At 43.4% G+C, this 24647-nt stretch overlaps 1 long non-coding RNA gene across 2 annotated transcripts in view; it reads left to right on the plus strand.

The window, feature by feature from the left end:
• Positions 1 to 1584: 1584 nt before the first annotated feature.
• Positions 1585 to 24647, plus strand: part of LOC142602406 (uncharacterized) — a 60145-nt gene continuing 37082 nt past the window's right edge. For both annotated transcript variants that reach the window (XR_012836211.1, XR_012836212.1), the window contains exon 1: positions 1585 to 1750. This is a non-coding gene — a long non-coding RNA (uncharacterized LOC142602406). The remainder of the gene's footprint in view (positions 1751 to 24647) is intronic.

Consider the following 24647-nt stretch of genomic DNA (forward strand, 5'->3'; position numbering starts at 1 on the left):
TCCAGGGGAAATCAGTGCCCAGGCCTCTCTCAGAGCACCCTGAGCCGCCTCCGAACGGGGTTCAGCATCTGGGTGCTGGGAAGGGATGCGCCAGAGGACCAGCCAGCTATTTCCAGACCATTGCCAGTTGCTCTGCAGCTAAGTTTGGATGAGGGATTTAGGCCAGCAGCCAGGAGCAATGGAGACAAGTAGTCAGAAAGGAATAAAGAGAGAAAGGCTGCTCTTCTTAATGAGTGCAATAAAGCAATAAAAGCGCAATTATGCAGTAAAAGTATTGTCATTTTGGGTTTAGAAGATAATGTACTAGGCAATAGTACTCATTTCAGCCTGTGTTTTCAGACGTCTTTTAGCCTCTGACATAATTACGTACTAGTATCTCATTCCTGCATCTCTTCATTTTTATGGGTACTGAAGCATCGCGTCAGAACAATGTCAGATCCCAAAATTCTGTACGCTCACGCGGGTCCTTAACTTTGTTTTGCTTTGCCAGTTTGTGAACACGCCTTGCAATGCGGTCTCTCTGTCCATCACATTTGTCAAGTGATATGATAGCACAGAGAGAAATAATTCCAGCCAAAGCGCAAGCTGTATTCCCAGTGCTGAACTCAGTGTATCTATTTCTCTTGCGTATGAAATCTGGAAATTGTGCATGAAATATTTTTTATCAGCTTCCTCCATGCCTCATATTAATAGCATAATTTTATAGACATTATAAATTATGGTTTCTGTTTGATTTTGAAAAATGCCCTGATTCCTGTGGTTAAATTTTGACTTAATATCTAGAAATACTGTCAAACGCAGAATAGCCTGCCTTATTGGTGCTTTGGGGTTTTTTCGGAAATATTATTTGCCCTCCCCCTGGTTTCCATCAGTTATTTTGGGAATCAGTTTGATGGTGGACTGTTAGAACAAAAGGATGAAAATGTACCTGTGCTGTTTGTGCGCGTTTGTACGTAACTCAATTTAATACGATCTCCTGGCTTGTAGGCAGCTGTTTCTTATGTACTGTTACATCTTACCGCTGTGAAGTTTTTCAGCTGTTAGGTGAGTGAAGGGATTTCTGCTTTGGGGTGCTCTAAAACGATCACCTGGGGGTTTGACCAAACTGCTTCCCTCTGTGCTAAAACCAAATGTAACTCTTTAGATTGATAATTTTGACTTGAAGTTATATCTGCATGACAATATAACAGCAGAGGAAAATCCTACTTCAACTGTAGCTTTAGGATTGTTCTTGCAACGGTATAATAATAATAATCTTCTGTCCTTTAGCAAAGCACCATCCTTCAATTTTTAATTGACTCAGGTCTTATTCTTAATAGTGGCTCATCTCAAACGTGGGGATGTAGTCACTGCTTTTCTAAAGGTTAATATAAATCTGTAATGAATGGTACAGATTAAACACTGGTGACATTCTGTTTTCCCAACTTGTATAGATAAAATATTTACACTTTAACAGAGATCAATTTAGAAAGCAGGTGCAGCTTTGATGTTTACATCTTTTAATCAGCAACATTAATTAACAAGTTGTTTGCTAATGATTAATCACCTGCACAAATACCATGTGGATTTGTCAATTTTGAAGTTAGAGGCATCTTGGATGTTGAGATTTTTCACCTGAAGATGAAAAATGACATAAGATGATGATATGACCGTGTCCTTTCGAGTGCTTGAGCTGGGAAGGTTCAGGAGCAGGACAAGGCATTTCCCAAACACGACGTAGGAAAGCCAGCCCTGGGCTAAGTGGGGAAAAGTATCTTCTGCAGAAACACAGATGTTCTCTATGAGGCTTTGGTAATTGCTGTGAGGCTTTTAATAGCATCCTTCCCAGATGGGGCTTCTCAGGGAGGAGGCTGGGGGTGATCATTGCCTCCACCTGTTAGTAGCTCCTCTCCATATAAGTCAGGCTGGTGATGGGGTGAGGTGTTTGCTGGGCACGGAGGGGACTGGCCTGGCTGCTGCTTCTGGTGGTGGCTTTCCAAATCAGCACTGCTGCAGGTACGGCTTTGGTTTGCTTCTGTCTTTGTGGGGCTTGGAGGTTGAGGATGTCTAGGTAAGGAAATGGCTGAGTTAAGGTTTCATCTGGATTACAGGAAAAAAGTTGGAAAACAGGATGGGAAGAAGGTATTAAGAGTTTAAGGGGGGGGATGTGTGGAATGTGGGTGAGTACTTAAACTTTTGGGGTATGCCCACTTCATTCTGTTATTGGATGCTGTTTCCCCAAGTAATGCCATCCTGTGGCTCCCTCTCTTTGTTTCTGGATTTTTTTAACTCTGTGGATGAAGGTATGATAGCAGTTTGAATTGCCGGATGATGATTATAGTTTGAGGTAGGCTGTTATTGTTATTCTGACTAGTTCCATATGAATTTGGTGACCTTTTCTGGCTCTGGGGGTTTCTTCTGCCCTCAGTATTAGTGTGTTTTTGTTGTACAGAACTAAGCCTTTTCTTTGTATGAAACAAGATTGCCTTGGTGACTTGAAATCTGCTAAAAGTAGCAAAATCAAGATAGTTTTACCACAAAACCAGGGGTTTATTTACTTTTCTGCAGCATCCCTGGTGGGCAATGGGGGCCTCTCTTTCACAGAGCAAAACCTGCAAATTTTCCTGCCAACAACAAATTTCTGGGCAGGCTCATTAAAGATAAACTCTCTGCTGTACAGCTTGTAACGATTCACTTTTGTTACGCAACATCCTGCGCTCTGGTACCGAAGGCAGAGGTTGGAAACTGTCCCTGCTACGGTGGTGTCATTAAGTTTTAATTCACTACCTCGTGTTATGAGGGACTTTGTGGCTTCATTTAGTGACAGGAAGGTTTTGACAGTGATAAAGGTGGAGAAGCCTGCGTCCTCCTAGGTAGGCATCATGGATGCTCCATGTAAAGCTCCCTCGCTGTTAATGACCAGATTTTTTGCAGCAGTCTGTTAACTCATCTTATTACTGGATGGTGACTCTTACTGCTGACCTCCTGAGTGATGAGGAGGTGTTGAGATGATTTGTATCTGTTCTGCTGCTTTATATTATTGTGCTGCCTGTGGAATGAATTATAATGCCGAATCGTTGAGGAAATAAGATTTAAGGGAGGTTTTGTGAAATGAGTGCAATATTTCAGAAAAAGTAATTAGGAAATATTAAGAAGGACAAGACACCTTAATAACTGTCTTCAGCAGAAGTGAGAGTATCTGAATCCCCGTGAAGGTGAGGAATTGATTGCTCTGCGGTACGGTTCTCCTATTGATCAGTAGCCCATCTCTGTGGAGACAAGAGCTTGGCATTTACCCTCGCACAGGAGAGGCACGGAGTCGGAACCTGGCGTGCGAGGAGCTCGCTGTGCTCTGCTGCAACTGTTCTCAAATGCCAGAGTAGGAGCCTCTGCTCCTTAAACCAGACTTTCATTTGCTTGCTTGACAGACTGACAGCAGCTCAATTTAAGAGCAACTTAAGGATTACTGGGAATGTAGAATTCAAGAATGTACCCTCCACTGGAGACAAAATGCTGAACTGGCACTGCTGAGGGTGGTGGGAAGGAGGGACCGGGAGCTGCTGTTGACTTTTTTCATTATTCGGTTACCAATATGTGCTTTGGCTAACTGCAGCTATTCCTGTATTTCCAGACTCATGAAAAATAATGATCTACTGTGCTCCTGCACTATAGGTTAGGGAATTAACAATGCTGTCTACCCAACCCTGGAACTACTAGGTGTTATTTCCAGCATGTAACTACAAACTTATACTTAAGAAATGCAGTTTGCCGCCTGGTACTGGTTTCCTGTGCTAGGTGCAGGAGTCTGTGGATTACAAAAAGTCTTAAACTCAAAGTTGTTGCAAATATTTTTCCTTCATGCCACAGCAAGGAATGGTTCTGTCTGTCAGTGGAGATGAATGATCTCCACAGAGATATATGCTTGACCAAATAATTCTGCTAACCTAAACTTAGGTGTTTAGGAGGTAACTTTCTGCAGTAAGCAAGGGATTTGGGCACTTGGCAGAGCTACAAGTGGATAACGTCAGCCAGCTGGGTCACACTCCTATCTGCAAATACTGCTTGGTGTGTCCTCCTCCTAGGAAGGTGTGGGTGAAAAAGTTGTATTTTCTGTTGTGCAAGCTCAGTCTAGTGAGAAGAGCGACTGCACACCCAAACCATAGTGGTCTTTTTTTTTTTGCCTAGTATTGTGGCTGATGGGAAGCTGTTTAAAAATGTTTCAAATTAGAGCAACCACAGAGAGGTTCTTAGTTATGGTGTGATGAGAAGGTGGAAGATGGTTCTGAACAGGGGAACACGTGCAGAGCAGACATAAAGGCACATCTGTGCCATCATCCTTCCTGCACATCTGCTCCCAAAGTGCCCCCTCCAAAGCAAAGCTTTTTCTTGCTCCATCACGGAGATGGTCACAACCTGCACTCCTTTATTCTAGGTAAAGAAAAGGGATGTGGCACAGTGACACAAACAACATCAGAATAAAAACCAGAAAATGCCTTGATGCCGTAGATCTGTTCATTGTGAGCCTGTGCTGTAAGCCCCCGTCGGAAAGGACAAACCCACTGCCAAAGCGAGTGAGCAGAGTGCTAATCCTGCGATCGAAGGCTGGGGTTTAACCAGCCTGGCTCCATTGTCCAAGCTGAGATGCAGCCCCCTGATAACCAATGCTGCAGTCCCTCAATCCGAGCTATCTGCAGGGGAAGGGATTGGGTTTGGAGCATTTTCTTAGCTGAATTTAAACAGTCTGATAGCTTTGTGGCTGAGATGGTCAGGTGCACAAAAGGCATAAAGCCTTTATGGAACCTACGATTCCAGCATTTAACAGCTATTGTGAGGGGTATTATTCCATGCTGGTGCTGTGATTTCTGTGCAGGAGGATTTGGCCTGTTTTAACAGGTCACACGTGAGTATTAATTGTCTTTACAGCAAAGACACGCATGTAGTTACAATGTGCTCCTTAGTTTCCACGTATGTTTATTCTACTCATTTGCAGTAGTCTAAAGATTGATGTCTAGCAATTAAGTGTAACTTATAATGAGGCAAGGCTTTTTAAAAGACCTGTTAAAGTCTTCAGGGAAAGTACACTTAGAGGTGGATCCCTTGATACAGAATTTCTCTATTTCTGCTGTTTAACTGGCAATGGCATATCACTTTGTTTTTCTGTTGCTGACTTTCTTCATGAACTGTTACACCTCTGTAATGGACTGAGTCTGTAAAACAAGAGTTGATGTTCCAAAAAAACCACCTGGAGGCCAATTTAGTATGCATTTCTCCAAAACGGAGTGTCCTCATGCAAAAGTTCACTATAAAGTAATTTTTAGAAAATGCACTTGAAAAATAGAAAACTTATAGCTTCTATAGTGTGCTGTCAATTTACATTTATAGAAGTGTTATTTAAATAATAGCATGTCCAAGTAATAAGTTTTTAGTATGTTTTATTAGGTACCAATTTAACTGTACGGGCTAGATGCATTTCTGGCTGGTAAAAATGATTTTTTCCATTGCATAAGACTTGTCAAAACTTTCATGTCTCTTCCTCCTTCCTAGTTGGAAGAGATTGAGGTCTGTCAAAGGTTCCTACCCCAGAAATGCAGATGTAGCAGATGTTTTGGCTGGTGGTGAGAACACTTGCTTCAATTAGCAACTTGATCTTCCAGTCAAACTCACTTCTGCAAGGACTTGTGCAGTATTCTGATTTTCTCTAACCAAAAACATGGATGTTTTTATCACTTCTGACCTATTACATTCTCATTTAACAAGCTATAACCCTCCAGTGCCCTGCCTGGGCAACAGGTATACATGTAAATAAGTGGTGTTGTTTGTAATGAGTAAGCAACAAAACTTTTCTGTCAATAAGAGTTTATAAAAGTGTGTTTCCCTTTGGCTCTTTGTGCGGGCAGCAAAACCTGCTTGATTGTAACAGGATTTTCCCCTGGGAGACCTGAGGATGCAGAAATGGCAGTGCTGCATTGCTGCTCCTCTAGGCAGAGCAAAAGGTTGTCTGACATTTCCTTGTGTTCGTCTTGAATTCTGACAAAACATAGATGCTCCTCTGACATCATTTGTGAGTCATCTGCAAGGTTGCTAACAACCTGTGAAGTCTGCTCCACAAATGTGGTATCTGAATTTGCCCCATTTCAGTTGATGAGTTCTTCCTGCCTACAACAGTAATATTTACAGGGTTATACTTTGATTTCTATCCAGGGAGGAGGACTTGAAGTCTCCAATGCTTCCTTTTTTATGGTGAGGAAAGACTAATTTTAATTGTATGAGATTCCCTGGACCTCCACACATTGCCAGCCTTTAGATTAAATGCTACTTGCATGACTGATCTTAAGCTCCCACTGCTCTTGGATGCTTCCCATCAGTCTACTGGAAGTTCAGTGCCTGGGGCACAGAATTAATTTCTGTAGTAACTGGTGTGATATCGCAGGGAGCTGTGACTTCAGATGGAGAAGGAACAGATCAAGGCTTTAAGTGGAACCTGGGTTTCATGCAAATGCCCCTTAGAACAAAGGACTTTTGAATCTTTGTTTATGATATAGAAGAAACTTTGGACATCTCCAGGCTTGATGATAGGAAGCTGTGGAGAACTACTGGCTCATCACTGCTTCCTTGCTGGAGATGTGGAATTTGTATTAGCTTCCAATTTAAAAATTCTGTGATCACTTCAATCTGTGATGCTCCTTACAGTCCAGACACAAGTGTCAAGTTAGCATGTACTGACAGAGCCATTTGAAAATAAGCTCAAGAGGGGATGCTTGTGTTGGTCTCGGTGGAAAGTGTGTAAAACCTGCCAGGATCTTAAAAGGCAGAGAGCTCTTGAACTGCCTTTTCCCCTGAATAAATTTGTGATTTCAGGCCTGCAGATGATGAGCTGATGGACGTACAACTGTGCCTGATGTTCTGCTGTTGATGTAAACCCTGCAGCTTGATGGCCAGTGGTGCTAGGGGTCTGTCTCTCCCTGCCGCTCTTCTCGGGTCGTGCACAACTCCTGCAGACAGTGTCATCCATCCCTTAGACTGCTTTCCAGGATGAATGTCCCAGAAGTAACGTGGTGGTGTGAAATGGCAGTGGCTGGAAGCATGAAAAGGTTATGTGACCTGTGCCAAACAGCACAGCTGATCTGTACGATGCTCTTTCCTAGGCTAGGAAAATGAAAACATTCTGGGCAGTCCATTGCAGGGAGGAATGGTTAATTGTTCTCTGCTCTGGCCAAATCTCTAACTTCTAGTCACTTTCCTTCTTTCTATCCAAGGAAAGGTGCTATTGCTATCATTTGAGCCACTTGCACAGACATCACACTTGACCCTAAGTTAAAATACTCTCTTAGGGTGTGCTAACCCTGGTGGGGTATGTGACTACACCCCTTTTGATCTAGGGGAAACTGGGACAGACTAAGACTGAGCTGTTTGATCAGAGTTGTGAATCAAGGCGGTGGCTGTAAAAAAAATTGCCCAGTTGTGTTTTAGTCATTGAATTGTATGACTTCTGAGTTTCTGAAGACATATGCCAGCCCGGTTTCTGCAGCACAGAAGTCACTTCTTGATGTTATCTTTCATTATCTCCCCTGGAAAATGAATTTGCAGCATTGCTCCTTGCTATGCCTATAACATAAGGCAACCATATTTCCAAAACAAGAAATAGAAGGAAAGACTGAATGGTGGGAGCTGTTAGGTGTGTGTTAAAGGGTCTGTAAGAGTGGTTTGTGCCCACAGGTAAGGGTAAAACCTGGCTTTGGCTGAAGGACAATGATGCAGGTTCACAGGGACTACATAGGTATTAAAATCATCATTCCTTCCATGTAAGAATGAAAACAAACCTTTGAAGCACCTTAAAAAGAAGATAAAAATTGTGTAAAAAAAAAAGTAATTCTTGCTCAAAGATTGGGTTTATCTTTAGAACAGGGCTGCTCATAAAGTATACCTGAGACATCAGGAATATCCCTATCAGAATCTATAAGAGACCTACAAATGTCCCACTTGTGGCAAAAGCAGCATCAAAAATGGGTAATTTCCAAGGGAAGCGGAGAGAATGCTGGCAGATTGATTGCCTGCTGTGTGTCTGTGTGTGTGCTGAGGCTAGAGGCTGGCCAGGATCCTGCTGGAGGATAATGGTGTGGACAGAAGTGCTGGTGAGCTGTGGGATGCTTTGCACGACCCACTGTGAGCTCAGTAACTGCACAATTCCTGCTGACCCCGTTGGTGGTTTATTGCTTATTTCTAGTGCTGCTGCTCTGCTACCCAAGGTATTTCAATAACTTTGGGAGGGTTTTGTAGTTTCTTTGGTACTTCGGCTGGTGGCTCAGCAAAGCGAGCACTTTGACTCCTCCAAAACTGCTGCTTCAGTGCTGGCAAAGATCACTGCAACCACCCCCGGGAAGTGCTTTGGCTTAACACGCAGGTTGCCTCTCCGAAGGAGACAACACGGCGAAGCAGATGAACAGAGGGCACAAAAGACAAAATCCATCTGAGAAATGTCAGGCACATGACAAAGGGGAGGGAAAGCTGGAGAGCGGTGTTATTTCTGAAACACAGCTATAAGTGACCTTTAAAGGTTTGTAGCAGTCCTAAGAAAAGCAAGACAAAGGTGTAAAAGATTTTCTTTGTTTATTTAACTTTAGGTCACAGAGGACAGCAGAAATGATGGAATTGTGTAAAATAAAAGATCTTCCTTATAGGCAAAAGTCCAAAATAAAAATTGGTCACAGGGGTTTTGCACTGTAACATTTCATTTAGTTCAATATATTACAGGTTGTTGCTTGGTTGCAAGCAGAAGGAGGAACTAAGTACATCACAGAAAATATCAGTTCCTGAGGATGAGTTTCTGTTTGGTAAAACCTGTGTATGCCCCGTATCGCTGTATTTCACCTTACTTGGCTTAACTAATTTCTTTATCACTCTGGTATGTAGGCAATGAAGCCTCTGCCTTCACTTGCTTTAATTTCAAGCATTAGCTCTCACCTGCTGTGAGCTAAATTGTTTTAAGGCATGAAAATAAAATTTTCAGTGTGACTCAATTCACATGTTCAGTTTAACTCATATCCTTAATTATATCTTAAGTGAATTTACAGTCATTTTTGAGGGCTAAGTGACTTGCTCAGAGTCTTTTTGTGCTAATTCTGGCTGACTTGGGCCAAAGTGAAGGGTTTGGGATCCCTTGCTTCCAGGTTCACTGCAAAGCAGTGGGCTTTGCTTTCAGCCAGGGTTAGTGTGAGTGCTTCTCCCTCTGGTTAGCCAGGAAACCAGAGAGCCTGCCATTAGAGAACCAGAAGGTAAGACAACCCTGATATACTGCAGGGTCACCCAACCCCTGCCTAGAAAAAGCTAATGAAGTAGTAAATACTGATTGCTGCATGAAAATGGTTATTTAGGCAGTAATAACAGAAATATTAAGACCCTGGTGCTCCCTGCACAGCTTTCCTTGGTGCAAGCCACAGGGAGATGGTGACTAGGTTCAACATCAGGTGTGTTGATAAAAAGGCATTAGAAATTGCTCATCTTGCTCACCTAAATCTTTTCCTGCTGCACTGTCAACTACTGCATCCCAGAAGAGCCAGGAATTGGAGAAACTTGTGTGAACATCTTGGCCTCAGCAGTTAGTCAGTAGAAATGTCTTTCATTACTCAGAATACATTTCTCTCCAGAGAGATACGTACAAGTGTTTACAGCAGTGTGGTCCTTGACAATGAAGTATGTGGAGAGAAAAATCTTTCCTTTTCCAGGGATTTGGTGAAATGACTCCAAAGCAGTGACAGTTCATGTGCTGCTCTGGCAAAACATCGTGCCGATGATGAGACTCCCTTCCTCTGCATCGCGCTTGTGGTGTGTGCTGTTGTGGGTGGCGTCTATTAGCTTGATGGGCACAAGTGGACTCATCTAGTAACATCATCCCAGAGACATTCCAGGGTGCCTCTACAGCCTCTGTTTTTAGCAACCCCCACTCATTACACTTCATGTTATCTTGTTTACAGTACTACTGTTAAATAAAATATGCCTCTTAATCTTTGAGACTAATATTTGCTTGGGAAAAAATCATTAGGTTTCACTTGTAAAGATGAATGTGTAGTTTTGAGGAACTGTATCTGTGTCCCAGAATAGTTGGCAGTTGCTGTAATAATTCTTCTGAGGTTATAAGGCAAGTGACAGGCTTTCTGGGGTTTGTTTTGGTAGGAATCCAAAAAGGAAGAAAATTGGGTTTCAGACATCATATTCATCACTGGGGCTGGAAATGAAGGAAAGTCAGTGCAGCCCTGAAGCTTTGCTCTATGTAGCAGTAGGAGAAAGTCTTGCACCTGCCAGTCCAGAGGAGAAGAATTTGTGGCTGCAGTTGGTTGTAGGTCAGAGAAACACCCTGGGCTGGTCACATCATTAAAGATACTGTTTTGGAATAGCTGCATAGGATTGTAGAATTGTATAGGTTCAAAAAGACCTTTAAGATTGAGTCCAGCTGTAAACTTAACATGGCTGAGTCCACCACTAAACCATGTCCCTAAGCACCATGTCTATGTCTCTTAAATATCTTTGGGGATGGTGACTCAACTACTTCCTTGGGCAGCCTGTTCCAATGCTTGACAACACTTTTGGTGAAGAAATCTTTTCTAATATCCAACCTAAGCCTACCCTGTCACAACTTGAGGCCATTTCCTCTTCTGTTATGTGGGAGAAGAGGCCAACACCCATCTGGCTACAACCTTCTTTCAGGTAGTTGTAGAAAGAGATGAGGTCTCCCCTCAGCCTCCTTTTCTCCAGACTAAACAACCCTGGTTCCCTCAGCCACTCTTCATAAGACTTGTGCTCCAGACCCTTCACCACTTTGTTACCCTTTGAATGTGCTCCAGCACCTCAATGTCCTTCTTGTAGTGAGGGGCCCAAAACTGAACACAGTATTCAAGGTGTGGCCTCACCAGTGCTGAGTACAGGGGGATGATCACTGCACTGGTCCTGCTGACCATGCTATTCCTGATACAAGCTAGGATGCTGTTGGCTTTCTTGGCCACCTGGGCACACTGCTGGCTCATATTCACCAGCACCTCCAGGTTCTTTTCCGTCAGGCAGCTTTCCAGCCACTCTGCCCCAAGCCTGTAGCCTTGCCTGGGGCTGTTGTGACCCAAGTGCAGGACCCAGCACTGAGCCTTGTTGAACCTCATACCATTGGCCTTGGCCCATCAATCCAGCCTGTCCAGATCCCTCTGCAGAGCCTTCCTAAACTCCAGCAGATCAACACTCCTGCCCAACTTGGTGTCATCTGTGAACTTACTGAGGGAGCACTCAATCCCCTTGTCTAGATCAATTGATGAAGATATTAGAGAGAACTGGCTCCAGTACTGAGCCCTGGGGAACACCACTTGTGGTGGGCTGCCAACTGGATTTCACTCCATTCACTACAACTCTTTGAGCCTGGCCATCCAGCCAGTTTTTTTACTGAGCAAAGAGTATGCCATGAGCAGCTAGTTTCTCCAGGAGGATGCTGTGGAAAATGGTGTCAAAGGCTTTACTAAAGTCCAGGTAGACAACATCCACAACTTTTTCCCTCATTGACTAAGTGGGTTACCTTGTCATAGAAGGAGATCAGATTGGTCAAGCAGGACCTGCCTTTCATGAACCCATACTGGCTGGACCGGGTAACCTTGTCCTGTATGTGCTGCATGATGGCACTCAAGATGATCTGCTCTATAACCTTCCCTGGCTCTGAAGTCAGGCTGACAGGCTTGTAGTTCCCCAGATCCTCCTTCTTGACCCTTCTTGTGGATGGGTGTCACATTGGCTGACCTCCCTGGTCAGCCAGGACTTCTCATAAATGATGGAAAGTGGCTTGGTGAGCACCTCTGCCAGCTCCCTCAATACACTTGGCTGGATCCCATCTGACCCCATAGACTTGTGTGTGTCCAAGTGGTGTAGCAGGTTGCTAACCATTTGCCCTTGGATTATGGGGGCTTCATTCTGCTCCCTATCTTCCAGCTCAGGGACCTGGGTACCTGGTACAGATCGAAGCATGCTTCTCCATGTTGGTTCACATAAGTCTTGCTTTTCCACGCTCTTTCTCCTGAAATCATAAGGTAGAAGATCCCTGTTCTTAGAGTGAAACAGGGAGTGAGAATGATTCTAGCCTATATAAACTTGTTCTGCCTACAGGGCTGATGTTCCTTGTGCTGGATTAGTGTTCCTATTCTTCAGATTTCATGGTTGTCCATCACTGTAGAGCAATACATAAATGTCTCCCATACCTGAACAAAATAAATTACTTTTTTCACCTAGAAATAGCCTAACTGGAAGAAATGGACCATAAAATATTGCACAGCAGGTGGCAATGGTGAAATAATAAAAAAGAAACAGAAAATAACTGCATAGTTGTTTTAGTTGCTTCTTTTCTTTTTTTTCTTCCCCAGAAGGGAAAATGATTCACAAAGTAATTTGAGATGGATGCTTTGAGCCTTAGCAGTGTCAATTTTCCATGACTGAGGGGACATAGTGCTTAATCTACCTACTTGGTCTATGTGGGTAACAAGCGTATTTTATTTTTATATTTTAATGAGCGCATGTAAGTCATACCAGGTTTCTAGACAAGCCTAAATCATAAGACTACTCCCAGAAGCTTTGTTTTCATCTCTAAACTCTCTGCTCAAAACTAGAGAGGGAAAGCAGTGAAGCTGGCAAACTGTCAGTGGATGTGTCTGTGCAGGAGTCTGAATTCATGCTCTGCACTTGGGAATGCCTGCACCCCAGCTGGCACCAAAATGGGGTAGGGGAGAAGCTGTGGGTACCCTCTATCTTTATAATCAAATAAATCTTGTCATCAGTCATCTCTCTATGATGTGTCCTGCCCCCTGTCGTGTCCCTTTGAGAAGCGTGGGGATGCACACAATGAACATCTGGATGTAGGTGAGGAAGGAGGTTACTTTTACAACAAAAACTTTGAGGATGGAGTACAAATGTTGGGAAGCTAGTTGATCTTTGCATAAATTAATGTGAACACATAGGCTCTACCCGATGTAATTTGGCTTTGACTCTGAATTTTGTGGACCAACTGCTTCACCCAAAACCTGCTGAGCTTTCAGATTTGGGTAACGGCGTGTGACTTCTTTAGGATTCCCCTGAGGTCCTGGGTATTAACAACTGTAAGGAAGATGTTACTAGACGAGAGAAACTACTGCTTTTTACTGTTGTGCTCTCTTGTAATAACCCAAGTTTTGTGTAATGTCAAAAGCTGTGAAATTAATTGATCGGAGTTGAGCTATCCTTCATAGTGTCTGCTGGAACTTTTGTACCTGGAAAGGCCCAAGGATGAACGGTCCATGGACACAAACTATGGACTGAATGCAGCTTTCTCCATTAAAAACTTGGAGGAAAGCTGCATTTTTAAAATTTCCTCTGCATGTTTCTGCTCCAGGACTAGTAGCACTCTTGCATCTTCTCAGGAATGCATCTGGTGCTTCTTGTGAGCAATAAAATCAAATCTGAATCAAAGGAAAAAATAAACATGGACAAGAACAGCCTGTTGTTTTGATGTCAGACCAGAACTAGTCATAAGAATTCTGGCTGAAACAGGTTTTTATTAGAATTTGGCCAGTCAGCATAAAAAAAGATGCTGCAGGAGTGTCTTGGTTTTGAAGTCCCTGTTGAAAGCAGCAATATTTGGGTGGAAGGGACCCTGGTCATAGAGTACCTGGGGCATTATGGGCTTGGGTTGTGTAGGCTGGCAGAGAAAACTTCTCTGGAAAATACCAGAAACAAGAATACTTATGTAAATCTGCTTTGGCACCATGTACGTGTGCATTATGACAGCTACAGGATGATGTATTGCATGCTTAATGCACTTTGAGAAGGTTTTTCTTAGTCATATCACTATATATGTGTTTATTTGAATCTTTTCACAGTTTTATATTTGATCATCTCTAATGACAGTAAGTTTCACAAATTAATTGAGTTCTTGGGTGGTTTCACTTTGTGTTTTTCCCAGAAGAAACATCTGATCTTGTGCATTCCCTTGAAGATGCAAAGCTTTGAAATGTATTTGAGTCTAACGTGGAATTTATTTTATGACAAAAGAGAAGTTACCTGCAGATGAAAAATAAATACCAAGAATAAGTCATGCATTTTTCATTTTGAGTCTGAGGGCAGAGAGCTGAGTAGTCTAAATATTTCAGATAAGCCCTCTGGTACCCAGAAGAGCACAGTATGAGTGGGTGCATGTGTGCTGGGTGATGGCTGAAACCTCACAATGCTGTAGGGATCTGTGCTGGTTTACAAGCTAGCTTTGAGGCAGAGGGTCCTGCGAGGATGGAGCTCTTCTGCTCTGGGGACGTGCCTCGTTTGCCACGCAGAGCATGCGGGGATCGCCTGAGTCCCAGCTGGGATGGCTGCTTACGGGGATGGGAAGAACCCCAGCTGGATGGTGTATATTGTGCTGGACCCCCAAAGTACCTTATTTACCTACATAGTAAATAGCATAAGGTGAAATTCTCATTGCAAAGGCTATTTTGACTATCTACTGTTGTCACTAAAAATTAAGTGGAATTTTTTTTGGAGGGGGGGTAGGATCTAAGTGGTACAAGCCTGTAAACCAATGCAGGGGAAGAGGTGGGGGACAAGGTAAACCACCGATCCTCAGGTAATTCCTCTGTAAGACAGTCCTTAGAGTTTGCATCTTTTTAACATCCCCAATTAAAGAATTTCTCCTACTTATATATGGGAAACCTCAAATGTGTTTCTTAAATTTTGCAGCAACTGAACTTTCTCAGCATTACGATCGAGATTATTTACTCTCCATTGGGAGATGATCAACTTCATGTGATTCTCCAAAAAACATATATTGCTCTTGAAGAAAATCATGCAATATGTTAACATACACAAGATGTATATCAGGCAGCACATCGCTGAACTGTCCTTATTGCTCTTTATATTATCTCAGATCATCACCTCTGAATTTGTTGTCTTGCTTCTGGGTCACTGCATGGGCATCGTTTATATGGGTGTCTGTCTGTTGGCAAGTGGAACTGATATCAACAGCTCTGAATTGGTGAAAAAATAAACTATATAGCAGGAATAGCACTTTTTTCCCCCAGAGATTAATAAGAACAATGTGGTTTTCAGTGTAGTGAATTTGCATTTTGTCTTCACCTGTTTCCAGATGCAGTTTTTTTCACTACTCTCTTCCTTTGCTTTTATTGAGCTTGCTTGCTTTGACCAATAACATTCAGTCTATTGAACAGCCTACAGGTTACCAGACTTCATTATCACACTTTTCCTTACTTCCCCCTCTTGTAAAAACCTTGCCATTTTACAAATTGGTCTTCATCAGAGATAATGTGTCTGTCTGAAATGGAAGCACTTTTCCCTTTACTTGTTCCCAGAAAGTGGCCAAAACACCTGCAGATGCTGATGGGTTTTAAAAAAGGAAAATCAAATGTTGTCTCAGCCAGAAGGCTGTTCAATTAACTTTTCCTGCTGGGAATTATTAGACCTGAGCCTGTGCTGTTGGGAGGGATCACTTCTTAGCATCAATGCTAAATGAATTAGGACTTTGTTGATAACAGAAGAACTTACCAGAACATGAGAAGCAACAGCAAAGCATTGAAAGTTTAAATAAATAAATATCAGACAGAGTTCGCTTTTGGAGCACCATGATTTATGCTGTGGAAAACACATTTAAATGAGAAGGTCTAAAATGCAGAAATCGTTATCAGAGATAAATTGGAGATTTGCTGTAAGAATGACAACTTAAACATGGTATTAAGTGCAGAAATTTTTGATGTTTGCTTATTTTATTAACGCTTAGCCCTTCCTTAATGCAAAACCTCTGAACCCTTCCCTTACATTGCTCAGCTCAGCCTGCCCCTGGATAACAGGCAAGTGGCTCCTGGTAGGCCAGAGTGACCTGCCAGGGTGTTTGCATCCTATCTGAAGGGCTCTGGGGACCAAACCCAGAGCCAGCCGCACCTGAGCACTCATTGGTATCTCGGTGTTCAGGTGAACGCTCTAACTCAGACCAGTGACCAAACTCCGACATTTGAAATGCAAAATGCTTGGAGAACATTAAAAATAAATTCAGTGGGTTGTATTTCAAAAGGTAAATTTTCCATCCATGGAAAATTTTTGAAAGCATTACTGTGGGCTGAACCCCAAACTCTTCTCTTGGGAAACCACTAAACCTCATCAAACTCTTGCACATCTTTTTATTTGAATCTTTGACAAAATCACGAGCAAACTGTTTATTGGAACCTAGTTGTGTTTTTAAACCCAACGTTATTTGCTTACTCGCTTTTTTTAACCAACACTACCAATCAACTCTTCTGCAAGGCCAGGGTGCATGTATTTTCACCAGTTTTAGCTAAGGGATGTATCCGGCATCGTTTGAACACAACGTGTGACCGAACGTTGGCCTCGTTTCATGCATGCTTGTCACAGCCGTGATCAGCTTCTCAGAATAAATAACAGGGGCTGCCCGGCACCTTCTCTTCCTTTGACCCCTTTGCTTCAGAAGTTGTGGACTGGCAGAGCTGATCACGAGGAGGAGGAGGAGGAGGCAGCAGCTGTGTGTTGTTCAGGAATCTCCCTCTCTCCAGCGCGGTGCTGTTAAGGAAGAGGTTTGGAGCGATGCCGGCACGGTGAACAGCACGTCCTCCCTGCGGGTATGCTTGCACGTGGGGCTGGCGCGGCTTTCCCATCACGCTCTAACAGAAGTTAAAAGCAGCAAAATTTGTGCAGTTCTCAAAATGCACACGAGGAATACATTGTAATCTGTTGCGCATTGCCTAACGGTTCTTTCAATTTAATGTTTCTTTTCTGCTTTAATAGACCACTTGCTCTTACGCAGGGCTTTCCTTCTTGACACATGACTTTAACTCTTCTTTCCTTCAGACCCATTCCAATTTCAGTATTTCATTGCTTGCCAGCTCTTCCTTGCTTCAGTTTTGTTTGATTGTGATTTGATTTTCCTGAAGCCATTTTCTGGTACTCCCAAAGCCAAGTTCAGCAGCAGTGTCTAGAACCGAGCACGAGATCCCAAGGCCAGCGGCACACATGACATTTAACAGAGGAGGAGCTGGAGCCTGTTTGCAGGGAAGCTGATGGGGTCTTGGGAGTCCAACCCATCCTTCCTGCCTCCCTCACCTTCGGTAACTCGCCTCTTTGAAAGGGGATTCTTGTGTGTTAATGCTCTCCACTAATCAGCAGCTTAGTGTGGTGACGCCCAATTAGTAATTCCCTCATGAAGAGCAATGGTTTTCACTCCTCTCGCTTCAGAGTGAAGAACCGAGTTTCCATGAGTGGTTTTGGAGCTGGTTTTGAGGCGTGCCTGTGGCTCGGGGGACTTCAGTTTCTAGGGAAAACACAGTCTGGGCTTAGCAAGTACAAAATGGCAAATTGCAGAACTCCCGTCTGCGTTGGGCACGACGTAACATCTCAGCATCCATCATCTGGGACAAAACTAACAGCGCGTCGCTGGAGCGAGCCCATTGCAGTAATCGCACGGTCTTTGGAGGAACTGGGGGCTGGTATAACAAAAAATGCAATTGTTACCTTGTGGTGTCAAATGATGAGCTGAATAATTACTGGGTGAGTGTGACCTTTTGCTTGGGGCTCCGGGGGCCCGTTGTGCTGCCCAGAGGTGGCTTGTGCAGATTGCACTGCTGGAGAAGAGGGGTATTTTTGTGGATTTTTGTGGGGTCGCAGTATTCATGTGCTTTGATTATATACATAAGTATTCTAATGAACCAAAATTGTGCACTTTAAAATGATAACTCTGATCTAAAGTTCTTCTGTGCTTTGCTTAACTTCCTGAAACTGGCTCTCTTACTACTCCTTCAAAATATGGCTCAGAAAAGGAAGGGGGTGATGTACTTCACCGTTCTCGTTTCAGTCCAGCCTTGTTAAACAGCTCCTGACAAAGTCTCAGCTGCTCTGCCTTGCTGTTTTGGGAGAGGTTTGGGCAAATTGCTTTAGGGACTGCTCCCAGGTAATTAAAACGTCCTTTGCCTCTCACCCTGCCAAGCTGATTTGAATTTTTACTGAGAGTTACAGGGAGTAGTTAATGGGATTTTCTTACAGGAACTTCTTCTCTGGGGGCCAAGCAATGTTAAAATTTGTCAAGAAGTAGGCAGAATCAGTAAACCTATGCTGTTGGGGTTGGAGTGGCTACGTGTGGTCAGGTCACAGGGAACCTCAGTCCTGAAGCACTTGGCTGGCAGGAGCTTGCAGACACTTGGGTGATTAGCTGGGAACCAGCCACAGGCCCAGCTATTAAAAAAAAACACAAAACCAAACCAAAAAAACCCCAAAAGTACCAGTGGCTGGCACGTGGGCTTTTAGCTAATGAGCATCCCAGGGAGTGGATGCAGCTCATGGCAGCGCTGCCAGAAAGGAGAGGGAGGATCGCAGCATCTGAGCAGCAGTGGTAATGGAAAGTGCAATTAAGGCATGTATGTCAGCTTCCTCTCTAATTGAATCTGCGGGCTACACACAGAGACGTGTGCATGCAAGTCGAACGCGCGTGCCTCTGAGCTGGACATGTATCTGCTAAGCTCAAGGTGCCAAAAAAAGAGACCTTCAGTTTGAGCTGTCCTTACTCGCAACACTTCAAGCACATCTGTAGGAATCTCTCTGATTTCTGAGGATTTTTCTCTCATTTGGGAAGGAGATACCCCTTACCTTACACGTGGGTGTGTGCTAAGTGCTTGGTGAGAGTGTGTTTGTGGAAGCGCAGCCCTGCCCTGAGGGAGCTGGTCCTGACCGTGGTACAGGGATGTGGGACGAGGGCTGGCGGGGTCCCAGCACCTGCGGGCTGCACCCATCAGTGCTGATGCTCGAACTGCTGGGTCTGTTCACAAGAAACTCCTCTTCCACTGGTGAAATAAGCAGTAGTCCTTATAAATCAGCAGTAGACTAAGTTTGTGTGTTGTCTTTTAATTACTGGAAAATCCCTGGAATCAGAAGATGGCATCATAAGTTTTATAGCTCAGCTTTAGTTTGGATTCAGATGCCTTACTTGGTCAAAATTTGCTCTGAAATTCAAAAGAATTTGTCTGAATAAGGCACACGGGATGCAGTTTATCATCACCGTGTGCCGTGGGTAATTGTACTTACTCAGCTCTCTTAGCTGCATACAGCCTGATAAAACAGAGCCAGACGCATTACAGACTAAACCAAATAGATAAATCCTTACTTTCAAAATTAACTAGGCAGTAAAGCATGTTGTTTTTCACTAAACATCTATAAGTTGTAGCTGAATAAGGTATTTGTTCTCTCTGAATGGAGCAAGGGCTATAAATAATGTATGGCACAGTCTGGATTTACTCTCTGTGACGTCTCGTAATGATAGTAGAGTTACAGGGAGTTAAGAGAGAAGCAGCTCCCTGTAGCAGAGTAAGAACAAAACGCGTATTGGCGTGACGTCCGCAGCTACGATGTGGTGATGGCTGTTTCTATGGGATGTGGGCAGAGCCGCGTGATGTGCAGCCAGACCAGGGTGTACATAACAGTTAAATATAGTGACACGATTCCCTCCCAAAATGTACAGACCTGTTATGGCTTTAGTCATAGTTAAGAATATATTAAACGTGGTGCTATTAACCTAACTGGCATAAAGACCTGACTGAGGCCTGGGAGGGGACACATACTCAAGCTGAGATGAGGCTTTAAATGAGAGAAAATGGTCTGAGAAACTTTCTTTTATGTACAATGAACAAAACAGAGCTCTGAAAGGAGCACTAGCCTCTGACAACCTGCTTGAAAGGCGCGTGTGGCTCTACCTAGTTCTAATTCCAGTGAAGCATAATTGTAATAAAAATTGGAAAATGTTCAGCTACTTAACGAAGCATGAGAGAAACTCTTAACATTGGTTTTCTGTGAGCACCAAGAAAGACTAATCCAGCATTACGTATCCATGCCGAAGCGATAAAAAGCCCTGCTGCCTTCAGTGTGTTCCTGGAGGTAGGACTGGCGTAAAAAGTCGCTCGTATGACTGCCTCGGAAATCCTGGGGCTCAGGCTGTGCTGCGCGTGGATGCCGAGGAGATGTTGGCTCTGCGGTCTGACCATCGCCGCTGCGGGGCTGTGCTACGCGTTCAGCCTGACCCCACTGAACCAGCAACAGGATGGTGCCTTCAATTTATTATAGAGTTGTTTCAATTTATTATAGGTCTTGAAGGCTTCTGGGCATATTACAGTGAGCTGATGCTTTGCTGCTAGGTCGCCGTTTTCCAATCTTATCTAACTTATGTTTTCAAATGCATGTTAAACCACTTACTGCGTCTAAACAAGACAGAAGCAGCTCGGGTGATGCCAACGGCGCACCCCGTGTTTAGGTGGCTGCCGCAATGCTAGCGCTCGGGGTGACCGGCTGAACTCATCACCAAAAGGCATCGCATCAGCATCTGCACAAACTAGCTTGGTGGGGCTGGGGGGAGTGGATTGAAGTACGTTTTACTGTGATTTGTGATTCATGTTTCTCTTTCTTTCTCTTCTTGTGTTTTTTTTGTTTTGGTTTGGTTTGGTTTTTTGGGGTTTTTTTTGGAAAAAGAACAAATACTAACAGGTTGCTGATTTAACAGAACCTAATAGACTAGGAGCAATAGGCAGAGGGGTTTGGCAAGACATGCAGCTGTACAGGACAGTGTTGTTGGCCTCTTTTATAACAATAAAAACATGGGCTGAGGAATTTATTCTTCTACACTTGAGATTTGTTGGGAAACATGGGATCGGCTCCACTGCAGAGGGAATAAAGACATTTAAGTTGGGTTGTTGCCTTGGCGGATAAGAGAAAGATCAGCAAAGATGAGTCCTCAGTGAAATTTTATATGCAATGGTAGAGTGGCTTTTTTCTTTATTTATGTAAATACTGTGAGCCCACCAATCCTCTGTAAACTTGTGGGAAACTGTAAACAGGACTTCAGCCTTTAGCATAAAGGTTTCCTTGGATAGGCATAACAAATGCCAATAAAATAAAATTTTCTTCAGGCTTTTTCCTTTTGCAAATGACCCTCTCAGCCTCCATAAACTGTGATGGATTCTGTTGCCATGGCTCTGCTGAAGCTGGGAGTGAAGTTTCTGCCGGTTATGGCGAGGGCAGGTTTTTGCGGTGTGTAATCAGGTAGCTAAGCTATTTCCATCCAAAATGCAAAGTTTCCTCATTATATGTTTCAAGAGATAAATAGCTTTGTTGAACAACTCTAATGACATAATGGCAATGGCTCATTTCAAGGCAATGTTCTGCTGTTGCAGGTTTGGTTTTGTATTGAGAAATAAAAGCAGAATGGTCTTATCAAAGGTTAGAGGATACAATTCACTAAACTACAGAATTCTCATTTTCACCAGTGTTTGATAACTACTCGTTAGGAAGAATTTCAGACTCTCCAGTAGTTGTTTCTAGAAAGTTTTTATTTTGGACTACTGATGTTCACAATATTTATTTGTGGTTTGGGTATATTTATTTATTTATTTCCACATCCTTTCAGCCTCCAGATTAAACAAATCTGCTGGTCTAATTGAATTCGGGTAATGAAGTACCACAAGCAGGAAGGACGGGTGTGATTGAGCAGGCTGGGCAGGTGGGGGCTCCTTGACCTTCCTTTTGGCAGGACTGGGACTCCTTAACTTCTGCAACTACTCTTCTCTACTGCCCTTGGGCCGGGTCAGTTGGCCGTGGTCTATTTTGCCCTTATTTCTCCTTGCCCTTACTGGGGAAACCAACCAGTTGCCAATACGACCTTTTCCCAAGTGCAGCTTTTATACCCTATATCTTTCACAAAACCTTCTTAAACTGGTTGTCCTGCCTCTGCAGGTGAGATTGAGCCTAAACGACTTAAACCTGTTAGGTTGAGACAACTCTAAAAAACCTCTTTAGCTTTGGGACATCTGCGCTCCAGACCCAGATATCGAGTTTTGGGACCACATCTGCGTATTCCCACGACAGCTTATCCATCGACTGTTCCTTCGCTTTGGTCTGTAGCTGATTATAATTAAAGGTCTGGGTATAGAGTTACTTTCAGAGGTAATGAAATACAGCTTGCATTGCAATGAACTTTTACAGTGTCAGAATTTGGCATTTTATTTGTTGTTTTTATTCTGATAAGGCTCTCTTGAAAGATGTGACATTTTGTATGGTTACTAAAATGGAAAATTTCCCCTGCAAATGAGTCTTACGGAACTGATTAGAAATGAGCATTTTGAGTGATCTCCCGCTGCTGCTGCTCATCTCTCTGATGAGACCTGAGATACGGCGAGCTCGGTTTGCGCCAGCTTTGCACAGGCAATGACTTTTCAATTTTGCGAATTCTTTAATAATGTCTTCAACTTAATTGACAATCTCGGAGACACGCATGAAGCTGTTTGTTGCTCACCAAAAGAAATGTCCTGACTGTAAAGCTAATCCCCCATCAGTCTTCCTAGCTGTTCTTTTCAGACTCGATAGAAACGGAGAATAAGGCAATCTGTATGCAGAAATGGAAACCTTTCAAGATGGTGACTTTTACATAGATCTGCTCTCGTATTTTCTTGAGGCAGTGCAGAGATTGTCACCAGCTTCAAGGGAGTTTTCTGTCTAATCATCCTAATCAAACCTCTGGGAACTAACTAAATTTGCACTGAAAACTCCCAGGTTGGTAAAGGGGAAAATATAGCTGCCTTTTAAGCCTTAAAAATTTAGCATTTGATACTCCTGGCTATCTGAATGCTTCAGGGATATGTCTGTGTGTATATATTTGTTTCTTTTCCCCTTTCTGTCACCTAAACGATAAAAACGTGGGGGCGAGCCCCAGCTCTCATAGCTCCACACTTAAAACCCCAGACTGTTGTATCAATAACTCACCTATAGCCACCTCTAATTAACTAACTGGGGAGACGCACTTCCCTATCCAGGTAAGATTTTTTGACTTAAGCTTTATTTTTACTTTTTAAAATTAAAGATAAGTTCCTTGAAGATTTTATGCCCTTTGTTTTTCAGCTCATAGTTGGTTAGTATTTCTGAAGGGCTGCCAGATGTTGTTCTGGTAAGTAAAACTCTGGTGGGTCGTTTTTATCTCATCCCACCCAGTCTTTCCTCAATCTGGGTTAAGAAAATTTATGATCGGTGTATTTGGCTCCAGTGTAAAAGGGTTTTTTCCCTTCCCCTCACAGAACAAATTACCCAGGGATGCATCACTGCGCGTTCAGTTTAGTTGTTTATTTTGACATTGCCTAGATCTCAACTGATTCTTAGAGAATAAAATAAAATCTGAGCAGTGATGGGAAGGAGCGAGGCAGAATTTTGATGCTATACCTTGATTAAAAAGAACTTTTCTTCCAAGCAATCTAGAAAAATATTTGCCTTCCTGAGAAGACATTTTTACAGAGCATCGAATGAGCTGGCTGCTAGTTGACAAGACTGAGAAACAAACACGTACAGGTCGGGATCTCTTGGTTGCTGTGTCACTCGTGACATCGCTGCAGCTGAAAACATTTTTTGATGGACAACTTGTCAAATAGGAATTTCATTATAAGAGAGCTCTGAATAAATATGGTTTCAAGACATAAATTGCAATATGGTCTCTGAAATGAAAATACGGGAAGTGATAATTTCTAGGTGCTCTAAATAAAATGGCAGGGTATAGTGGTAGGTTTATGAATCTTCACTTCTCTAAATAAAATGTCCATTTGACTGAAATTAGAACATTAATTGGATAAATTACAGTTTTTGAGTGTGAGATTATAAAATGATACAATAGTTTGTGTTGTGCTGCACAGGCACTGCTGTCCTCGAAACTCAAAAGCAACGCAGGTGGGACAAAACGCATAGTAAGAGAGGAGGAGAAGTACTGGTATTGAATTCGCTGAGGAGAAGTAACACAGTCCCAGGCCGTCCCTGTGCGTGCCGTGGTGGCAAGTTGGCTTTTCCCGCTGGGAGCAGCAAGCCCCGCTGCCTGGAGGGTCCGTCCCTTCGGCGGCACGCGGTCCCTCTGCGCACCCGAGCCCTCCCCGCCGCCGCCTCCGATACCTGGTGCTGCTCCTCCCGGGTGCTGTAACAACCGTTGCCTGGGCTCCTCTGCTTTTGTGGCCTCTGTGTCCTCTCTGGGTGCGATTCCCTGTTGATGGTCCCCATTCGGCATAAGGTTAATGTTTGTATTCGGGAATGTGTTATGATTTTCAGGGCAGCGGTGATATATTCAGCTCATCTTGTAGCACGCGGGGGTTTGCTTCCCCGGAAGCTCAGCACAGAAAGTGTTTCCTAATCCGAAGCCTCTTTCTTTCCTCTCCAACCCACCGATTTTCTTTGATGCTTTTTTACAAGCTTTTTGTGACAGCTGATTTCCCTTGTCTTTCCCCTTCCATACTGGCAGATTATATTGACTTCGTGTCATCTGCATGTCGTGTTTCTCTCGAGCCACGCTTGCAGGAGGGGAGGTGGGCGAGGGGTAGAAGCCAGGAGCAGTAAGCATGCCCTGGAGCTGGCCCTTCAGAGCTCTGATGGTTCATCTGCAGCTTTGGAGAGGAGAAAGGATTTCCTTCCTTTTTTTTTTTTAGTCTAGGTTCTTTGTTTTGCAAAGCGCATTTCAAAAGAGCGGGCATTTTGTTATGTTTACGTTCATTAAATATATCTTTCGGTGGAGTTGTTACGCAGGTCTGCTGCAAAATAACATCATTTTTTTGTGTCCCTATAAGTGGTAACCAAAGGGCAGTGCCACATCTCGGATCCCTCGT

The sequence above is a fragment of the Balearica regulorum genome, chromosome 6 (genome assembly GCF_011004875.1).
Source record: "Balearica regulorum gibbericeps isolate bBalReg1 chromosome 6, bBalReg1.pri, whole genome shotgun sequence".
In the NCBI taxonomy this organism is placed as follows: domain Eukaryota; kingdom Metazoa; phylum Chordata; class Aves; order Gruiformes; family Gruidae; genus Balearica; species Balearica regulorum.